This window comes from Ascaphus truei, chromosome 1 (genome assembly GCF_040206685.1).
Source record: "Ascaphus truei isolate aAscTru1 chromosome 1, aAscTru1.hap1, whole genome shotgun sequence".
In the NCBI taxonomy this organism is placed as follows: Eukaryota; Metazoa; Chordata; class Amphibia; order Anura; family Ascaphidae; genus Ascaphus; species Ascaphus truei.
Window position 1 is genome coordinate 250,698,720 of NC_134483.1, and position 23,248 is coordinate 250,721,967.

A 23,248-nucleotide genomic window follows, 5' to 3' on the forward strand; every position below is an offset into this window, starting at 1 on the left:
ATTTTAAGACCTTCTTAGGAACAGATGATTGTTATTATGTCCTGATATGTAAAACCATAGAATTCAAAGAGGGTGTACTTTCTTTTTCACACCACTGTACATCAAGATTGGCATAATCTAAGGATCTAGTATTTATGGGGAGAATCATTAGCATAACTGCAGGACACCTTCTCCCTTTGGTATCCGGTTAAACACCACCATCTGAATTTTAAGGTTACCTGTAAAAAATCTCTCATAACCTCTCAAATGGAGGGAGAGCTGTCTTTAATGGACTTGTCATTCACAGGCGCATAGCAAGAACTGCAATTAAAAATGTGAAATGAGTGAGCTTGAAAACAGGGAGGAGGGGTTACTGACCTCCATATTGCTTAACCAACTGAAATTAACAAACACACACAGCCCATGTAAGCTCTGAACCAAACTTCATGACATCATATATCATATATTTGTGTCAAGAGGTGTGCTATTAGGATTGTGACCTCCTGTATAGAACAAAAGACAAAAAGCCTCAATGCTACATCCAACTTGACAAATTATATAGTTAAATACTTATCTATTTATCTGCTCATAAGCAAGGGTCATTGTGACCTAGTGGCCATGTAGGGGAGGTCAGTTAGGAGTCCACACCTGTGAATTTTAGGCTGTAACAAACTCTTTCATGGTTTATTTCTCCACATTCACAATGAAGTATGTCATTGACACTGTCCCTTTAAGGCAAACCACAAACCATAAAAGAAAAACCTACTCCACGTTAGGGAGGCTAGCTATACAGCAATGGCCCTAGTTAACAAACTGGATATCTAGACTCACCTCTGCTCACCTTTCAAGAATTTATTGAAAAGTGTGAGGAAATGATGGGTGAGGGTACTGTCAATTTTTTTGTACTATGCATTTGAGAGAACATCTGAACCCGGGAAATTGTACATTTTTGTTACATCCTCCTCCAATATTGGAGAATTAAGGGGAGTCTGCTGGGTGATAGTTAGGTTGGCGAGTTTACAAGCCATAAGAAAGGCATCAAGTGACGTCCTGGTGACCTTATTTGAGTCCACTGTTTTGTAATATAGTTTTTGATACAATTCTTTAAACAGTTTCATTATTTCTAATGGATCATGTGTCATTAGCCTATTGGTTCCTCGTATGGTGTGGATGTTGATGAATTGCGCAATTTCCTGGCCAGCATAGTGCGTGCTTTGTTGTCATGTTCATAAAAATGTTGTAAGGTCCATCACATGGCCTTCTCTGTCTGATTAGATAGGACTAAGTTAAATTTGCCACATACCTTAATTATTGTCTGGCAACAGGGAACTGGTGACCTTGTGTTTGTGTCTCTGTTCCAACCTTGCCAGTTCCTCAGATAAGTCTTTTATTTTCTTCAGTCTAAACTTTTCTCTGTAAGAAAATGTTGATGAATGAGCCTCTGATATGTGCTTGTGCGCTTTCCTTGATGATTGGAAATGAGTGACATTTATGTCAAAATAATTTTTTATATCCCTATCGAGCTCCGCTCAGATCTCGGGATAACATAGTAAGGATTCATTGAAGCACTGTTCTCTGGCCACTTATTCAAGGGGTGAAAGATTTGGGACCAATACAGATGCAGCTGCCGGTTTTAGACCACTTGCCTTGGAAAATCTGTGACCATCTCGCAGTAACTTATGCGATTGTCCACAGAAGGCTGTAATGGCCCATCGGATGAACACAGTGGGGGTCCCTGTGCTTGAATCGGACTCGCAGCCCGGTAGGACTCAGCGTGAGTCCCATTCAAATGCTGTGTTGCAGAAATCTCTCAGCATTGGATAGGTTTTAGTGCAGAATTCTCAAGGTAAGTGGTCTAAAACCGGCAGCTGCAGCTGTACATCTATCATGACGTAGTCAGATTATTATTTTTTAAACCATTTATTTAGTTATACAGCTTGATAGGGAGGGGTTACAGAACAAAGAAAGGGGAGAGGGACAGGGACATAAACATAATGCAGGTACATGTCTAAATATCTGTCCACATAATGATTTACATCTTAACGCAAAGGGGGTGCAGAACAAAAAAAAGAGGGGGTGGGGGGAAGGCTCAGGAAGGTAATATAGGCATAGGTCTTGTGATTATCAATGTATTTATCAGCCTGTGAGTTTAGGCAACCAAGGAGCTAGGGGGAACCATGTAGGGAGATAAAGGAAAGGATTAGGATTACACCCGGTGCTGGAGAGTGGATTTGGATTTGGTTCCATCCTAGCCAACAGAAGTTGGTGGGGGGCCAAAATACAGCAGTGACCTGTTTTTAGATAAAAAATAATTGTGTGTGCAGTGACCTTGTACCCATGCGGCTTTTCCAGGGATCCTAGGTTCTGTTTAATTTAGGAAGGGTATCGTTAAGGAACCCCAATTTTTTTACTGAACATAATGTGTCAAACCTTTTATGTAATCTGCGAAAATTTGGGTGGAGGCTGCTTCCAAGTGGCAGAGATGCAGCATCTGGTAGCAGTAAACAATATAGAACAAAAGTCCAGAAAACCAGTGCTACAGAACCTCTGAAGAGTGTATATATATATATATATATATATATATATATATATATATATATATAAAGCAGAAAATAGCCGTGTTAGTCCATTTGCGATAGTGCAGAATAAATGAGTATATCAGTATTGCTGACCTGAAGAAGAAAGGATAACTCTCGAAAGCTTGTCCAACGACATAGCATAATACTGCTTGTCCATGCCCCATAGCATAATACTGTTGATTTAATATTAAAAGGGAAGGGGGGGGGAAGAAATGCACTCACAGGAGTAAAAATCAAATAAAACATTGTGTGAATAATTCACCGCCATCCGGTCTCTGCACTGCAAACATCCACAGATCTTGGCTCCTTCAGGGCTGCGTGGAGATGATATTGTTCACAGGAGGCCAGTGGTGTAGTTCATATGGACTGAATTCCTCTCGGTGAACTACACCACTGGCCTCCTGTGAACAATATCATCTCCACGCAGCCCTGAAGGAGCCAAGATCTGTGGATGTTTGCAGTGCAGAGACCGGATGGTGGTGAATTATTCACACAATGTTTTAATTGATTTTTACTCCTGTGAGTGCATTTCTTCCCCCCCCCCTTCCCTTCCCTTTTAATATTAAATCAACAGTATTATGCTATGGGGTGTGCGCTCTCTCTTCTTTTTCTTTCATATATATATACACAAACAAAATACCTGCAACAGACTGCAATAATAACGGATACTTAACTCTGTGCTGTTAATTGACCAACTGGAACAAGCTGATTGATTGGGGAGGGGGAGGGTCATGTGACTGTTTTAGCTGTATAATACCAACACCTCTCCTGCAGTTTGCAGGAACTGCAATTGGCATTAGACAGTGAGGCATTTAAAGTGAGCTTTTTAAGTGATAAATACAGTTAGACTATAGTTTGACTAGAGGTGACTGGGGACTGGATCTACTGCACACTCTTTTATTCAAGACAACAAACGGTAAGCTATTCAGTTCACACTATGATCCCATGCTTGCTAACCTGCCTATTTCAACCCCCCACCCTTTACAACTTATTTACTGCAGTCTCTCCCAAAACTGACTGCACAATACACTGAAACCCTGAACTGACTCTAACATTGCAATACAGCTAAACATTTGACAAGGAACAGGCACACACCTGCTGTTAGTCTGCTCACACTCACTCTGCTCACAACAGCTCCTTGCAGCACTGCCTACCTCTGGCATCATGAACCTGCTATGTATTTTAACATTTTTCTTTCCTCATGGAGATGTTACTCCCTCTATCCACTACAAACTCCTCCATCCTGGCCCACACCCAACATCACCATATACCCTGGACTACTCAAAAGCCTTACACTATATACTGAATGTTGGTGGAGAACTCTAAAAACCAGCACACCAACCACTGCTCACTCAAATGGCAAACACCACAAATCTACAACTTGCAAACAACTAACTAAATTTCTTCTCATACTATTACTCTCTTTAGCAGGTGATATTGAACCTAACCCAGGTCCTCCCATTTCAGCTCTGTCCCATGCCCCTGAGAATTCCACCTTTAAATTCCAAAAAGGGCTATCTGTCGCCCATATAAACATCCGTAGCGTGCTGCCCAAACTGGATGAACTAAGGGCATGGTGCCTTATCCATAAACCCAAAGCCATCGTTCTTACAGAAACATGGCTATCCCCTAAAACCCCTGATGCAAATATTGCCATTCAGGGATACTCCATTTTTAGGAGAGATAGGTCAAAGAGAGGAGGAGGGGTATTATTTTATATTGCAGACACATTACAATTTACACTGTTAAATTGCCCACCAAGCCCACCCTCTTTTGAAATTCTAGTTGGCAAAATCTGCCTCCCCTTTTCTAAGCCCATCTGGCTTGCTGGCATCTACCGCCCCCCTAAAGCCCCTCTACAATCCGTGACTGATATCACCCAATTTCTTGGCTCCATTTCCTCTCTGAATGAGAAGAGTGAGCTGCTAGTTCTTGGGGATTTCAACTTCAATTGGCTTGACCCTAAAAACCACAAAATCCAGATACAACTGAAGTCACTTAACCTATCGCAACTCATTTCCCAACCCACACGGATAAACCTGAAATCGCATAACCATTCCTTGCTAGACTGGATTTTCTCCTCAAACCCCAGCAGAATCCAATCCTCTGGCATCCTTCCTGATATTTTCAGTGACCATGCAATAGTGTACTGTGTAAGGAAAATTAAACCGCCCCATTCAAGCCCTAAAGTTCTCCTCACTAGAACATTTAAAAACTTTAACCCACAACAGTTTCTGGATGACCTTACCAACTGCCCATGGCACAGAATCGATTTAATTCCCGACCCTGATTCTGCGCTCGACTATTTCCAATCCGAGTTCTTAAAACTCTGCGATACCCATGCTCCACTACGCAAAATAAGGGTACGGGGGGCCCACCTTCCATGGGTTACACCTGACCTTATAGCACTCTCCCAGTTCAGGGATGCCTTGTGGAAAAGCTACAAAGTAACTGGCACTACCAAGGATCTCAATCACTACAGATGCATGCGGAACATGTGCACAAGGCAAACAAGGCATGCAAAAGCACAATATAACTCTGACAATCTCCACCCGAATACATCAAACCCAGCTAACTTCTGGAAGATTATCAACAATATATTCCAGCCTCCTAATCATCAACAACCAAGTAATATCACTAAGGGGGATATTACTCTGACAAACCCCACTGACATTGCAAATGCATTCAATGATTACTTTGTGGGGTGTGCCACTAACTTATTAGCGAAACGCAGCACAAACCCCATACATGAATCTCATCCTGGGAGTATCCCTACAGCCCCAACCCCTCCCAACACTGCCCACAATTTTCAATTTGGCCCAGTATCTGAAGAGGAGATTATACAAGCGCTCCTCAAACTAAAACTAAGCAGCCAATGTGGACCCGACTTACTACAATCTAGGTTCCTACGACTTGGTGCCCCAGCCATTGCCAAACCAATTGCGTCCATAGTCAACTCTATCCTGTCTGCAGGCCATATCCCTAAGACCTGGAAAACTGCCAGAGTTGTCCCAATCTTCAAAAGTGGGGACAAAAACACTGTCTTAAACTACAGGCCAATCTCACTTCTCCCAATTCTATCCAAAGTCATGGAAAAATGTGTCCACTCCCAATTAAGCGATTTCTACACCAAGACAAATTTCCCTAGCCAATTCCAATCTGGGTTTCGTCCCAAACACTCCACCGTAACTACCCTGCTAAAAGTTTGCAATGAAATCCAGTGTGGAATGGAACGGGGACAACTCACTGGTGCAATATTCCTAGATTTTGCAAAGGCTTTTGACACAGTTGATCATGCTATCCTGCTTAACAAACTCCAGAGCTCTGGAATAGGGAAACATGCTTTAAACTGGTTTCAGTCCTACCTATCAAGAAGATCCCAACATGTGTCCATCTCAGGCTCTAACACCAACCCCCTGGATATCACCTGTGGTGTCCCGCAAGGCTCTGTTCTGGGGCCCCTACTCTTCTCAGTGTTCATTAATGATCTTCCCACAGCTTGTAAGGAAGCCTCAATACACATGTATGCAGATGACACAATCCTATATGCACACAGCCATAGCCTCTCTGACCTTCAACACATACTTCAGTCTGACTTTTTCAGACTCGAAAACTGGATTTCCCAAAACAAACTGTTTTTAAACACTGACAAGACTGTAACAATGGTATTTGGGACCAAGACTAAATTTGTAAAGCTTCCAGTGACTGAGCTCCTGATTACAACCAATGCTAACACCACCCTAACACCTGTCACTAGTTTTAAATACCCGGGCTTATGGTTTGACTCCCACTTAACATTCGGGATGCACATTGATACCCTGACAACCAAGACCTATGCCAAACTAGGGGTACTCTACAGGAACAAATACTCCCTAAGTCTCCTGGTCAGAAAGCGTATCGCACAGCAGATGCTAATGCCAATTATTGACTATGGAGACATAGTATATGGCTCGGATCCTCAAACCCACCTTAGCAAACTTGATACCCTCTACAATTCAATTTGTCGTTTTGTTCTCCAATGCAACTACAACACACACCACTGCGAAATGCTCAAAGAACTTGATTGGTCAACACTAGAGTCTAGGCGCAAAGTTCACCTTTCCTGTCTTGCCTTTAAATTCTTCATGGTCATGTTACCCAGCTACCTGAACAAGCTCCTCACCCCTACCACTTGCAGCACTTATCACCTGAGATCAGACTCCAAAAGACTATTCATGGTCCCAAGGCTCAACAAAGTATCCGGACGTTCCTCCTTCTCCTTCCGTGCACCCCAAAACTGGAACAACCTACCAGAGACTCTCACATCCACCACCAGTTTAAGTTCTTTCAAATCTAAGGCTGTCTCACATTTTAACCTGGTCTGTAACTGTTTCATACGCTCATAATATATATTTTCTTTAACTGTGCACGCAATGTCTTGTATATAATGTATACCCTGTTCATTTATGTAACTGTACTTGTAACCATGTATTATTTGTTTTACTCTGTGCCCAGGACATACTTGAAAACGAGAGGTAACTCTCAATGTATTACTTCCTGGTAAAATATTTTATAAATAAATAAATAAAGTCAGGTGACAAAAATCAAAATTAAGGTGATAAATATAATCACCCCTGACGGTGCTAAGGGCAGCAAAAACTCTGTATAACAACAAGAAACAAACAGAAGCCCCAAAAAATGCACTCGAGCTTATCCAAAAAATACCAAATTTATTCAAGCAATATCAAAAATATACACAACACATAATTAAAATTCCTAGGATAAAAAATCCCAAAAACATGCCCTGACTGCCAACACTTGATGGTATGTAAAACCTTTCTTAAACCTAATCAGTTGGCCAGGTGAAAAAAAAATATTTTTCACCTTAACCCCTAATACACCGGCCGGTGTGAGCTGAAACTAAAATATACAAGACATCCTTAATAATCATTCCCACAAAATATAATAACAGTGGATAAGGTTATATTTTGTTAGCAACAGCCATAGGTTAAAATTGGTTCAGGTTTTAGAAATAGTAACACACATCAATGGGACACTCCCTGTAGGATACAATATTGCAAATTAAAGTATAGTCAAAGGATATCAGCACAATATACCCATTATGCAGCAAATGCTAATCCGGATCCTAAGTCACTGATGAGTCCAGAAGCTACTGTAAGTGAAATATATCACAGCAACATATAAATGTCTTATGTTAAATACAATAGACGCTGGAGAAATGGAAGCAAGCCTCCTCCCCTGAACTCACGAACACCAGAGGTTTGCAGATAAGCAGAACGGTTGTGACGATGAGGGGGTACCCAGGTCAATAATAAAGGTATTATGCCCGGCTGGGTGCCGCTGAGCCATATTGGGGAGTCTGAAGTGCCAGCTCTGCAACCCAGTTATGGCAGGTGTACTGTGTTTCAATACAGATGTATGTGTGTGTTTTACTGTTCCAGGAGTGGTAACCAGCGGAGATGCCCAGGGTATGACTTTCAGGGATGATTTTACGGTAAAGTGTTGTCAGGGTGTGTTTGGGTAGAAGGGGGTCAGACTTTCTGGTTACCAAAAAACATGTACTCAGGAATCCTACCAGATTCCTGGAGACATGAAGACACGGACCACTGGACAAAATCCTCCCTATGAAGTTGTTTGCAGCTCATTGACAGATTTCCCTGCTTCAGCATAAACCAGAACAGTAAGACCGGGCAGGGGGAAATCACATTCCAGGGTCCCTTGGTATATGCCCAAACCCCCAGAACTCAGTAAAGCGGTTCAGTGTATCTCCCACCAGGTATAAAGTGGCGAGAGAAAAAAGTGTTTTTAAACTCAGTGCTTGAGAAATAAAAGTGGCTGTGTGCTAACTTCTGCTTGGAAGCTCCCAGCGCGCTGAAACTTGCTGTGCGCGTAGTTCAGGGAGAAACATAAAAAAACACGCATAGCATAATTTTTATGTGAGTATACAGTAAAAGCCGTAGTTTTAGCAATTTGCTGGCCTGTAGCATTAAGGTGTGTGTTAACACAATGCCAAGGAGGAAATACATCAGCAATGATCTTAGAGAAGCAATTGTTGCTGCCCATCATTCTGGGAAGGGTTATAAGGCCACTTCCAAACAATTTAAATTCCATCATTCTACAGTGAGAAAGATTATTGAAAAGTGGAAAACATTCAAGACACTTGCCAATCTTCCCAGGAGTGGACATCCCAGCAAATTCACCCCAAGGTCAGACCGTGCAATGCTCAGAGACATTGCAAAAAACCCAAGAGTTACATCTCAGACTCTACAGGCCTCAGTTAGCATGTTAAATGTTAAAGTTCATGACAGTACAATTAGAAAAAGACTGAACAAGTATGGTTTCTTTGGAAGGGTTGCCAGGAGAAAGCCTCTTCTCTCTAAAAAGAACAAGGCAGCATGGCTTAGGTTTGCAAAGTTGCATCTGAACAAACCACAAGACTTCTGGAACAATGTCCTTTGGACAGACGAGACCAAAGTGGAGATGTACTGGTATGCACAGGGCCACATAATGCACAGGGCCACGTTTGGCGAAAACCAAATACAGCATATCAGCACAAACACCTCATACCAACTGTCAAGCACGGTGGTGGAGGGGTGATGATTTGGGCTTGTTTTGCAGCCACAGGAACTGGGAACCATGCAGTCATTGAGTCGACCATGAACTCCTCTGTATACCAAAGTATTCTAGAGTCAAATGTGAGGCCTTCTGTCCGACAGCTAAAGCTTGGGTCATGCAACAGGACAATGATCCCAAGCACACCAGAAAATCTACAACAGAATGGCTGTAAAATAAAAGAATCAAGGTGTTGCAATGGCCCAATCAAAGTCCAGATTGAAATTCTGTGGCGGGACCTTAAGAGAGCTGTGCATAAACAAGTGCACCACAAACCTCAATGAACGGAAACAACGTTGTAAAGAAGAGTGGGCCAAAATTCCTCCACAATGATGTGAGAGACTGATAAAGTCATACAAAAAACAATTACTTCAAGTTATTTCTGCTAATGGTGGTTCTAGAAGCTAATAAATTATGACACAGTGTAATATGTCGTGTTGTTGTTAATCTGAGGTTGTATTTACCTAATTTTAAGACCTGCTAAGTAACAGATGATTGTTATTATGTCCTGATATGTAAAACAATTTTTATATATATATATATATATATATATATATTCAAAAAGCGGGGGAAAAAGTGGGGGGAGGGGTGGGAAAGAAAAACCTCGCATCTACTTATGCAAAATTCACGCCACCATAAGCCAAAGAAAATAGGTTGTTTACTTTACATAGGTAAGGTTTGGCGGTGCTCACGGGTTATAAGTAATATGAGTGAAAAGAGAAAAAAGTAACCCGTATGGGAGCACTCAGGTATGCAATGGATATATTTAGTTTATTCATTTTGACACAGTGCAAAGAAGGATAGATAAACAGTACATGATTAAAAACACTTAAAAAATAGACTTGGACCCCTGTCACGGGTGCTACCCTTAAACACAAGTGAACAACACTAGGGAACGATTCAAATTGTCAACCCTAAGCATGAAAAGGATAGTGACTCAAAAAACACTAGGGTAAATCAAAGTAGATGATGACATCAAACACCAGGTTATTCAATAGGCGTTCATCAGGCATTTTCCTTTATATGCTATTAACACACTTTATTGCTCTATACATCTAGGGATTTTAATCCATCTAACCACCTGTTCCTACAAGTGACATACTCACTCTGCTGGTATTGGCTATATACACTGTATGCTCATGTAGATGTGGGACGCTCTGAGACTGTCATTAATACTTTGATCAGTCTATCTTTTGGTGTGTAGTGTGTATCACTTAGCTTTGTATAGGTGCCTGAGAACCCATTAACCTGCTGTGATTTACTTTGATTTACCCTAGTGTTTTTTGAGTCACTATCCTTTTCATGCTTAGGGTTGACAATTTGAATCGTTCCCTAGTGTTGTTCACTTGTGTTTAAGGGTAGCACCCGTGACAGGGGTCCAAGTCTATTTTTTAAGTGTTTTTAATCATGTACTGTTTATCTATCCTTCTTTGCACTGTGTCAAAATGAATAAACTAAATATATCCATTGCATACCTGAGTGCTCCCATACGGGTTACTTTTTTCTCTTTTCACTCATATATATATATATATATATATATATATATATATATATATATATATTCAAACTCACCAGGTATGAAACTGGCACAAAGAGAGACCTGCACACTACGTAATCAAAAAGTATATGTATTAAAACATACCAGCACCGCAACAAGTGCTGATGTTCTGTATGAAAACATACTATGGCACATTTGGGTTATACACTAATCCCGGATACATTAAGTTCTGTTAAAACGGAGTTAATATCGCACCCGGTAAAATAACAAAAACGCGTCTTATTACCGCAATTTTAAGATGGAATAGATCAAGATTACGGTCATTTATTTACCGGGTGCGATATTTAACCCAAGGTTGCGAATCAGGAATTAACGCGACTGTGAATGCGATCGCTTTACTAATATTTCTATAATGGACTTTAATATCTACTATTACACACCACTACAGTATGGTAGAAATAACATTAGCCCCTTTGATGCCCTAGACTAATGGGTAATAGCCCTATTAGTCAAATATGGCTAATAAGACTTTTGGCGATTGAGAAGCATTAAAAAATATGTTTGAAAAAACAAAGAAAAACATTAAAAAGGTCCAATCATGGGGGCGTGCCGATGACGTCATCCGGTGTGGAGGGTTAAGAGGAGAGCTCCAGAGACCCTCACGAATAAACGCAATTATCAGCAGTTTTCCCCCGACACTTTCTACTCCCAACTACCCTCCCTAACTCCTGAATACCCAGGCATGTCTAATAAAGCAAAAAATCAACCAGGACAGGGGATTACAAAGTTTTTTCCCCCCTCGAGGCAGAGCTACGATGCGGGAGCAAAAAAACAAGATGGCGGCACCCACCCGGCGCACGCGGAGCAAAACCCACGACAACGGATAGCGATAGAACCGGAGAAATCCCAGCCTCGGACGAGGGGATTACTAAGGCTTACCTGGAGGAGCTGCACAGTAAGCTCTACCGATACCTACAGGCTGATCTGAGGGATGCGGTAGCCGAGATAAAGCAGTACATACAAGGCTTAACAGAGAGAACCACGGCACTGGAGAACAGGCTGGAGGAGGCCCTTAAACACCAGTATGAAGCAGACGAGGAGATTACCCGCTGGGCACTGAAGTTCACTCTTTGAAAGACGGATTAGAGGACCAGGAGAACCGGGACCGCCGGCAGAACATCAGAATCCGCTGTATCCCTTAAGCTGTTGTCCCTGGCCACCTCAAAGAAAACTTAAAATATCTTTTCACAACTATCTGCGGTGACCTGGAGGAGAGGGAGCTCGAAATAGACAGAGCTCACCGTGCACTCGGCCCGAGATCAGATGACCCTAACCGACGACGGGACGTGATCGTCCGTTTACATAGTTATACAGTTAAAGAAAAACTCATTGGTGCCTGCCGGGAACAAAATTCTGTCCAATTCCGCGAGGAACCACTTCAAGTTTACAACGACTTATCCAAAACGACCATAAACCGTTGTAGGGAACTGCGCCCCCTAACCCTGTTACTGCGAGAAAATGGAATAAAGTACAAATGGGGGTTCCCTTTTAAACTCATTATAAATAACAAAGGGAAGTACTTCAAAATTCGTTACCCCGAAGATATGGACCAACTTGCACGAGCCCTTGGCCTGACCCTCCCGATGCCCTGGTCCAAAGAGTCACAACGTTTCCAGAGCCAGGAAAATGAAGATTCTCCTGTAAGAGCCTCCATGAGACTGGCGGGCCAGTAACAGCCGAAGGAAAAGTAACATCTCCCCAGACTTACCGTCTACGATCGCAAACCGGGGATTCCACTAGACGCCAACTCAACTCCGGAAAGGCCAAGACCCATGGTGCACTACCCACATCGAAGGCATTGCTGAGATGATCCTCGGTAAACCTACAGATGGGATTTCAGAAGCGCTCACCTCGTCTCCACCGGAGCTGCATGCAAACCTGCGGGGAAAGCGCCGCGCTCCGACCTCGGAGGGTACTGAGACCTGCGTGGGACCTGTTTCGCCCTTTTCCCCAGTTTTTTCTCATCCTCCTTCGGCTGAATGGAGGTACTGCTGCGGCACAGTTTATTCGAGCATTTGCCCGTTCTGTGCCGCAGCAGTAGCCTGGCGCGCGCCCGAGAGTGACGGGCGCGCGCCGAAGCAGCGGAAGAGCGCCCTCCGATCGGGGCGCTCTCCCTACCGCTGCCGGGTCCGCCGGGTCCCCCGGAACCCCCTGCCGCTGTCCCGCGATCGCGGGACACCAGGGCTCCCTCGGGGAGACCCTGGACGCGCGTGCAGGGGGCGCACGCTCCCGAAGACGCGTGACCGCGCGTCTATGACGCGCGGCACGCCGAGGGGCGGCCACTAGCAAGCCGGGAAATCTCCCGGCTTGCGGATCTGGCCGCAGTGTAATAAACTGTGTCGCCAGTGTAGCCGCTTCACCCTCTGGCGAGAAAGGACGTATTTCCCGCTGTTGGTGAAGACAGGTGCTCTGGATAATTAGCTCTGTGATGGGTAAAGCGGGCCTCCTACTACTCAAAGGACACTGCTCGCTTCCTGAGCACGGAGCCCCCCCTGGACATTCGTGGATGCAGATGTTCCTGAGGGGTCTGTAATGGGGAGTTAAGAAAACGTTTTTTTTTTTTTTAGTATAGATGTTGTTGAGTTAGTTAAGGATATATGGTTCATTTAGTTACGATAACTGTGGAAGAAAAAACCTCCTGTGGCGCTGAGGCAAGGATAAGGATAGGATTGTAGACAGAGTTCTTCTCTTGAATGATTACCTCAAGAAAAAATGACAAAACATGCAGACAACACTGCAATGGTGCATTACCCAGGGACAACAATGGATTATAAAGAGAGCAGTTTAATATGAGAAAATTGAACCATACATTATAAAAACACAATAACTACAATAAAAACTTTCATGTGCCTCTGCACTTGAACAATGAATCTTGAAACTTGATCCGCCTTGATAAAAATTAGAATCCTACTCACCAAAAGTGACTAGGACATGCGCATTTGTTTAAGGGTCTTTTTGCCAGGTAAACCGCTTGCCGTGTGGTGAATTACGGTAGTCACTGAAAGGGTATCACTTTCTATGCTCGGAGTCTGCTTGCTGCCAGAGTCTGATCGATCAACTCCTCCGCTGACGTCACCACTCAGATTTCACTGCTACGGTGTCCCTGCGATGCCAAAAAACCTCCAACGCGTTTCGAAACTCCAAATAGTGGGTTTCTTCGTCAGGGATAGATGCTGCATGAGTCTATACTTCTATATATACCCCATTTCCTTCAATTATGGTAATTATCGATTGGATGACTCCCAGTTGAACAAAGAGTCCTCTGATAGAACTTAGATGTAGATATTTCTCTACTGCATCAAGGTAACAATAGGTGGATGAATAAACAGATACAAATGTACAAACATAAATGCAATATAAGCAATATAAGCTATATAAGCAAAAAGCAATTGTTGCATTGAATCACAGAAGCCCAGATTGCGATTCCTGATTGGTGGGGGGAAAATTGGCCCTCCTCCATAATACTCATTGAGTGGAATATAAAATCATAATACCTGAGCTAATGTGTCAGAGCTAATATGTCAATTACAGCGACACACATCAAAATACGTTGAAATCAAACGATTCCATGCCAGAATAAGGTTGAGGGACTCCTTGTGAGTTGGAGAGGTTCAAATTACATCTAAATGGCAATGATAGAAATTTAAAATTTACATTTAAGGAAAGTAAGAATTGCATGGAATTTTTGGACCTCCAGCTATACATTGAAAATAATGTTTTGCAAACAAAAACATACTATAAACCGGTTCAAGACAACAATTACCTCCTAGCCAGCAGTAATCATAATCCAAATTGGATTAGGAATATTCCTAAAGGACAGCTGGTTAGGATTAAACGCAATTGTTCTGACCCTTAATATTTGATGTACAGGCACAGGATTTAAAACAAAGGTTTATTGATCGTGATTACAATAGACACAAGTTAGATAGAGCCATTGAGACTGTAACAGATATGACAAGATCTGACTTATTGTAATATAAACCAAAAGAGAGACGGGACAATATGACCGATACAGTGGCTTTTATTACACAATACAACTCTCTGGCTCCGCAGATAATTAAAACCTTTGGTAAATACTGGAGTCTTTTAAGGCAAGATGACATTTTGAAGACATATCTGAAATAAAAACCAGAAATATATTTCAGGAAAGCAAACAATCTCAAATCAAATTTGTCACCAAGTTGCCCATTCAGTAGGAATTCATTAAGAACTAGGGATAGTATCAAGGGATACTTCCCATGTTCTAAGTCTTGTCAGCATAGTATTAAGACTAAAAAATGTACATCAAACATTACACAGAAAGAATATTCCATCAAGACATTAATAAATTGTCATAGTCAGTTTGTTATATACCTTTTAGAATGCCCGTGCGGTCTACAGTATGTGGGCCGCACGGGTAGAACATTGCAAAGAAGATTAGGAGAGCACATATACAATATCAAAAGGGGCTTCAAGTCCCACAATGTATCTGTCCACTTTAAAAAAAAACATGCACAAAGTCCAGAACGATTGAAATGTCATGCCATTGAGTGTCCCACATTTTGCAAGCGAGGAGGAGATAAGTTGAATTTCATCTCCAAAAGAGAGTCATTTTGGATTTTTGAATTAATCCTCAGGGGTTAAATATCGAATTTGACTTATCAGCTTTTCTTAAATAAAATCAGATAAATTGCACAGTGAATTGTAAATAACAAAATAAAGTGCGCAACCCAAAAACAACCCAATTGTGTTAGAAGATTAATATCAAAAATAATACCACTACTTGGTGTGAACCCTCCTTAATAAATTACTCAAACAATGGTTTCAAGCACAACCCTACTGTGGAAGTGACAAAAAATTATTTAAAACCATACATAACCGTTGGTGTGTTTCGTACTGTCCCGGCACAGCTTATTCTAACAAAAGCCGCCGGTTGACCGGTGCTTACTCCGGCTGGCGCCTGAAACTAGACCGGGCGCCAGCCTCATCTCCTCCGTGCACCCCCTCCGCTCGCATGGCATTTTGCTCCCTCTTCTTGACCCCCTAGCTGCTCCTGCTGTGCCCCTCTGCTTCCCCGCACCCCTGCTTACCTCACTTCAAACCTTCAGGGGTGTCGGGGAAGTCGGGGAAGCCGGGGAAGCCGGGCGCGCACGTGACAGTGACATCACAGTGACGTGCGGACAGGACGCGTCTCCACGCTGCCCGCATGCATCCTGCCGTGCGGGAAATGTTAGAATAAGATGTGCCGCCTCTGTATGCTGCTACAGTGACAGAGTGGCTCAGCACTCCCAAGAACTAGAGACAAAAGACAAAAAACAAGCGCAAAACACAAATCGTGAAGTATATCAAAATCAGTTTTAGTGTTAAAAAAGGGTAAGTATTCTGCGTACATCAAAATAATAGAACATAAGCGTTTCGTGTATCAATACACAAGTTACCATACAGCTGGCATCATAGTTGACGATAGAAGGAGTTTCCCCAGGTAACTGAATCTCAGCACTCTCCAGATGTCATCTGATTTCGTGGCTGTGGTTCGTCACCAGTGTCCCGGTCGGCTCCCGACCACGTGTTGCAGGAACTCTGTTGGCGCCTCCGTGGTAATGGTAAGGAAGTATCTTACTTCAAAAGACACACTATGTGTGTATGGAGACACAGTTTCTGAGTCCACTCGAACAAAGTATCAGTAATTCAGGATACAATTGCGTGTTTCAGGCGTCTGTGCCTGAGAGTCCGTCAGCTGACAGTGATGTTCTGCTACGCGCATACGTGTGACGTCACACAAGGGGCGTACCTCCAACGAGGGACACCCGAGCGGTATAGCGGTGATACACGAAAAAAAAGGGTTTGTGCTGATAACTAAGCAGCAAAACTGTTAGGGAACAATAGTAATAGGCATAAAAGGTACCAATAAAAGCAATAATCCTACGCGTTTCGTAGCTAGATGCTACTTCTTCAGGGATAAATTCATTATCATTACCCATAACCACTATATACACTGGCGACACACTTTATTGAAGTGTGGCCAGTTCCGCAAGCCGGGAGATTTCCCGGCTTGCAAGTGGCATCCCCTCGGCGTGCCGCGCGTTACCGATGCGCGGTCACGCGTCATCGGGTGCCTGCGCCCCCTGCACGCGCGTCCAGGGCTCCCCGAGGGAGCCCTGGTGTCCCGCGATGTGGGGGACGGCGGCAGGGGGTTCCGGGGGACTCGGCGGACCCGGAGAGGAGAGGGGGAAGCCGCGATCGACGGGCCTCTCCTCCGCTGCTTCGGCGCGCGCCCGGCACCCTCCGGCGCGCGCCAGGTAACTGCTGCGGCCGAGAACGGGCAAATGCTCGAATAAACTCGGCCACAGCAGTACAGACACATCCTCCCTCATTGGTCAGCTAATTAAGACCAGGATCCAATCAAGTGTACTGAAATAGTGAATGGGTATGGTATTGAATTACATGGAAATACATTTGATTAACTACATAACATATCTTTATTAAAATATAAACAAATTTTTGTGGAAAAAGAAAAAAAGAGAGAAACGTATTATTAAGTATGTGAACTTAATATACTAAACCACTTATTAAATGACAATATTTGATCGCTGTGCTTGTTCAATGGAGCTGAATTACCAAAGGTCAAAAAGACCAGAGAATATACCAAACATTTCACACACAGCTTAATAGAAAGCCCAAACATCCAGGTCTTCGTTTAACCCCTTAGGGGCCAGACAATTTAATTTGTGAATCCAATATGATTCCTGAGCAGATAAAGCTTTAATTCTATCCCCTCCCCTTCTATTACAAGGAACATGTTTAATGCCCTTGAATGTTAATGAAGAGGGATCTTTTTGGTGATATTGCAAAAAGTGACGTGACACACTATGTTTCTCATAGCCGTTCTTAATATTATGAACATGTTCTTGTATACGAATTTTTAACATACGTTTGGTCCGACCAATATAATGGAATCCACAACTGCACTCGAGAAGATAAACTATAAACACAGAGTTACATGTAATAAAGTCCTCAATGTTAAACACCTTTTTAGATGCCTTAGAGACAATTTTTTTTTGATCTGCATGCATATATTTGCAAATAGAACACTTGCTACAATTAAAATTACCCATGGGTTTATTACCAAGCCATCTCATATTCGAACTAGAACGTACTGACTGTCCGATATCGCTCGGAGCTAGCATGTTTTTTAAATTACTAGCTTTTCTATAGATTAATCTAGGTTTCTTAACCAGGCTACTTCCCAAAACCGGGTCGCTACATAGAATGTCCCAATGTCTGGCTACAATCTGTTCAATGTTCTTATGTACCGAAGTAAAATTGGTAACAAAAGCTACATCTACCTTATTCGTATCTTGATTATTGTTTTTTCTGTCTTTCTGTATCAATAAAGCATTTCTATCCATATGTTGAACCCTTTCCATTTCCTTCCTCAGATATTCGATGTTATAACCTCTTTGTACAAAACGATCAAGGAGTTTATTTGCCTGCTGAATGAACGTGTCGTTTTTGCTACAATTCCTATTAAATCTCATAAATTGTCCTCCTGGGATGTTTTTAATCCATGTCTTCTTATGGTTGCTAGTGGCCATTAACAAATTATTAGTGTCCACTTCTTTAAAGAAAGTTTCAGTTGAGACTTGGCCCTCAGGTGTGGATGATAATTTGAGATCTAAATAATCAATAACTACACTATCAGTATGATGCGTAAAGACTAAATTGTAGTCGTTGACATTAATAAAGGACATTAATAAAGGACATACATTTATTGACTGACTCAAGGTCCCCATCCCACACACATAAGACGTCATCTATGTAACGTCGCCACATGATGATGTTAGTGTGGAATGGGTTATTGGTCCAAACAAAGTTGTCCTCCCAGTCCCCCACATACAGGTTTGCGAAGCTGGGGGCAAACCGTGTGCCCATCGCTGTTCCGCAAACCTGTATGTAGAAGTCCTCGAGAAACATGAAATAATTGTGCTTGAGTATAAACTCAATTAATTCTCTATTGAGGGGATGCAACATCAAATCTTTTTTCATACAGGCCTCAACAGCATCTACGCCTTTAGTATGGGGAATATGTGTGTATAAAGCCTGTATATCACAGGTATATCACAGGTCAGCCATCTGTAGCTGACTAACATCATCATGTGGCGACGTTACATAGATGACGTCTTATGTGTGTGGGATGGGGACCTTGAGTCAGTCAATAAATTTATGTCCTTTATTAATGTCAACGACTTTTCCACTCAAAAGATTTTAAAAAATTGAGTACTGCAGTAGAATCTTTAAGATAAGAGGGTAATTGTACTACATATGATTGGAGAAAGGAATCAACAAATTGTGATACATTTGCTGTTAAAGATTGGATCCCTGACACAATTGGTCTTCCCGGGGAGTCAACAATGGACTTTTGAATTTTAGGTAAATGGTAGCATATGAGAATTCTAGGGAAAACTGGATATAAAAACAAAAAATTCCACATTGGTGATAACAGACAAAGAGACCGTCTCTTCTAGGAGCATTTTGAGTTGGGCTTGAAAATCCAAAGTTGGATCTTTGGTTAATTTTTTGTAAAAAGTTCTATCCTGCAATAATCTGTGAGTTTCTTTTTCATAATCACTGCGATTTTGCAGTACAACCCCTCCTCCCTTATCTGCTTGTCTTATTATCAAGTTCTTATTGTCCCTAAGCATTTTCAGTGCTAGATTTTCTTTGGCATTGAGGTTCTGTCTAATCTTACCCATGTCAAAATCCTGTGCTAGCGTATTAAACTCATTCTTCACTATATTGAAGAATGTCTCTACACTACTGACACACTTAATCCGAGCAGGGCTAGTTCCGCAAGCCGGGGGATGCCCCGGCTTGATAGCCCCACTCCCTCGGCATGCCGCGCGTCACCGATGCGCGGTCACGCGTCATCGGGTGCCAGCGCCCCCTGCACGCGCGTCCAGGGCTCCCCGAGGGAGCCCTGGTGTCCCGCGATGTGGGGGACGGCGGCAGGGGGTTCCGGGGGACCCGGCGGACCCGGCAGCGGGAGGGAGAGCGCCCCGATCGGAGGGCCAGGTTACTGCTGCGGCCGAGAACGGGCAAATGCTCGAATAAACTCGGCCGCAGCAGTATATGGTGGCCCTTGGATTGAGCTGGGTAAAATCTGGATTGTGCCTTAAAAGACGTATGTCGAATAGTAGGTCCAATATCACCAAAAAGATCCCTCTTCATTAACATTCAAGGGCATTAAACGTGTTCCTTGTAATAGAAGGGGAGAGGATAGAATTAAAGCTTTATGGAGGCGCATGCGCGGCAGCTAGGGGTATGGATGCCTAAGTGAGAGGCTCCGTCCCTGCCGGCACAAATATTAAATAATAAAAGCAAAAAAAACCTACGATCCGCAGTGACAGAAACAGGGAGAGAAACAAAAACGAAGCACTGGTTCCACTAAAGCAAAAGTTGACACAGAGGTGCGTTCCCACAATAAAAGTTTAATGGTCCAAAAAGTACAAAAACAGAACACCTACGCGTTTCGGGCTTATGGCCCTTTCTCAAGGTGAATAGAACTACATAAATCGGAACATTTAAATACCTTAACTCGGCGCTGGCGTGACCAATCCGCCGCCACTTCCTGGTTCAACGGGGAGGATGACGCAGGACGTGACGCGGGATGTGTGACGTCAGTGCGCTCAAGCCATCACAACAAAATAAACTTTATTTAAACAAAAAAAAAGAATTATCAAAATAAACAGTCCTACATATGAATGAAAAAAGCACGATCTAAAAATAAAAAACTATATTAAAAACAAATGTCCACAAATAGAAAGTAATAGACTCATGAACAGAGGTGTGTTGATACTTCATTTATAGATTACTTGAATTCTATATCTCTTCAAACTTTATTTAAACAAAAAATATAAGCAAAATAAACAGTCCTGAATATGAGTGAAATTACACGATCTAGACATTAAGGCTAAATTAAAAACAAATAGAATGTATTAATCTCATGAGCAGAGATGTATTAATGCTTCAGTCATAGATTACGCAAATTCTATATCTGTTAAAAACCCACAGTATTAAAGTTCAGTCTGTGAAGCATATGTCAGCCTAGTACATTCAGTATATATATATATATATATATATATATATACATAGACTACAATATATAGTAATGGTACAGTTTCTGCAACTAATGCTAGAAAGAGTACCCATTGTATAACGATGTCTGATGTCTAGGATGAATAGAACTTTGCCAACATTCACCATATATTATATTTAAATAATTAATCAATTATAATAAATGGATATCATATTTTAATACTGCATTGGTGTTGGCAAAGTATGGAAAAATCCATATTGAGTTTGGTATGTAGACTTATTAAGTGAGAAACTCATTGACAATAAGCATATTAAATTCAAGACAATTAAACTCGGCATAAACACAATGGTATAGACTGATTTAAATACCAGTTCGAATTCTATTGGATATATATGTTTCGTTGTTTAGTAATAACTGTATGTATATATATATATATATATATATATAGCAAAGGTTGAGCTAGGCACATTCATGAGCTCAGGTAAGAAATTGTATGTATTGAAATGGCATATAACATTCCCATGAGACAGGGGATAGAAAAAAGGCATAGAAAAATAAGATCAATTTTGAATATATAGTTCTCATTAAGTGACCCTATCTAGAGCAGGAGTGGTCCCAAATCCCAATCGGAATTGAGACCATTTGGAATACGTGTATTTAAAGTAAAGATCCAAAATAATTCTCTCCTATCTAGAATGCCATTTCTATCCCCACCTCTAATGGGACATGGTATGTGCTCTATACCTGTGTAAGAAAAGTTATTTACATTACCCATACTGCAATTGGTAAAATGAAATGAGACAGGGTGGTTGACATCTTTTTTTGTAATTAAACGTAAATGTTCGAGTATACAAACTTTGAGGGCTCTTATTGTCCGGCCTACATATTGTTTGCCGCAACCACATTTGAGTACGTAAATTACATATGTGGTATTGCAATTTATAAACGATTTGATGTTGTAAATGTTCCCTGTACTGGTGGAGGAAAAATCAGATTTTGATGACATGTACTTACAAGATTTGCATTTTAAACATTTAAAGCAGCCCTTTGGCAAGTTAGAGACCAGTTTCTTGGTTGTAAACAAACTTGGTGAAACATAATTAGAGATTGTTTTTGCTCTTTTATACACAAATTTGGGACCCTCATTGTAAACATGCTGTAAAACAGGATCAGCAGCTAGTACAGCCCAATGTTTTTTCACAATATTTTTAATTTGATATGCTTGTGTAGTGTACTGCATAAAAACATTGGGGATTGTGAAAAGGAGTTGTCTCTTTTTTTGTTTTGTAATAATGTAGACCTATCCATTTTGTTAACTTCTTTAAACGCATTGTTCAAATCTAAGCGTGAGTAACCTCTGGCCTCAAATCGATTCATAAGATCCGTCGATTGGTTAAGAAAGTCTTCTGAGTTAGTGCAGATTCTTTTTAATCAGATCAGTTGGCCTTTAGGTATGTTTTTTAATAAAGACTTGGGGTGGCAGCTGTCAGCACGTAAAAAAGTGTTTCGTGAGTTACTTTTACGGTATACATCTGTGTTAATATTCATAAACATATCGATAAACAGATGTAAATCCAAATAATTTATATGGTGAAAATCATAGTGATAAGTGAAGTGCAAATTTAAATCATTATTATTAAGATAATCAGTGAATAATTTGAGAGTGTGAATGTCCCCGTTCCAAATAAAAATGAGGTCGTCAATATACCTCTTATAGAAAGTGATAAAGTGTCTAAAAGGGTTAGTATCTCCAAACACGTGGACTGACTCCCACCAACCAAGAAATAGGTTTGCGTAGGAGGGGGCAAAACTGGTACCCATTGCAGTACCACGTGTTTGGAGATAAAAAGTGTCGTCAAACATAAAATAATTGTGAGTTAATAAAAAGTGTATGGCATCCAAAATAAAGGTGCTCTGTGCTGGTGAGAATTTAGAGTGTTGTAAAAAAAATCTGACAGCTGCCATCCCTTGTTCGTGCACAATGACTGTATACAATGACGTAATGTCCATTGTTAGCCAAATGAAATTGCTTTCCCAATCGATGGAACCAAGTTGAGTCATGAGGTCTCCACTATCCTTTAAGTGAGAGGGTAGAGATTGTACCATTCCCTGTAGGAAGTGGTCCACGTATCTCGATACACCATCTCCCAAAGATCCAATACTGGAGACTATTTGCCTCCCAGGAGGTGAGACCAAAGTCTTATGGATCTTTGGAAGATGGTGAAAAATCGGGATAACCGGATAGGGACAAAATAGGAAATCTAATTCCTTTGCATCTAAGACACCCAATGCAGATCCCTCCTCTAGGAAGGTTCTCAACTCTTTTAAGAAGACGGATGTCGGGTCGCCACGTAATTTGATATAGGATGATTGGTCAAGTAATTGGCGTAAAGCCTCGTTCTTATAATCCATTTTATCAAGTATTACGATGGCTCCTCCTTTGTC

The 23,248-nt window shown here is 41.7% G+C and overlaps 1 protein-coding gene across 1 annotated transcript in view; it reads right to left on the reverse strand.

Moving 5' to 3' along the window:
- ALDH1B1 (aldehyde dehydrogenase 1 family member B1) overlaps window positions 1-23,248 on the reverse strand; it is a 140,338-nt gene that overhangs the window by 48,996 nt on the left and 68,094 nt on the right. The window contains exon 2 of the mRNA XM_075602993.1: window positions 1,283-1,392. The gene's annotated coding sequence lies outside the window, so the exon portion shown is untranslated. The remainder of the gene's footprint in view (window positions 1-1,282; window positions 1,393-23,248) is intronic.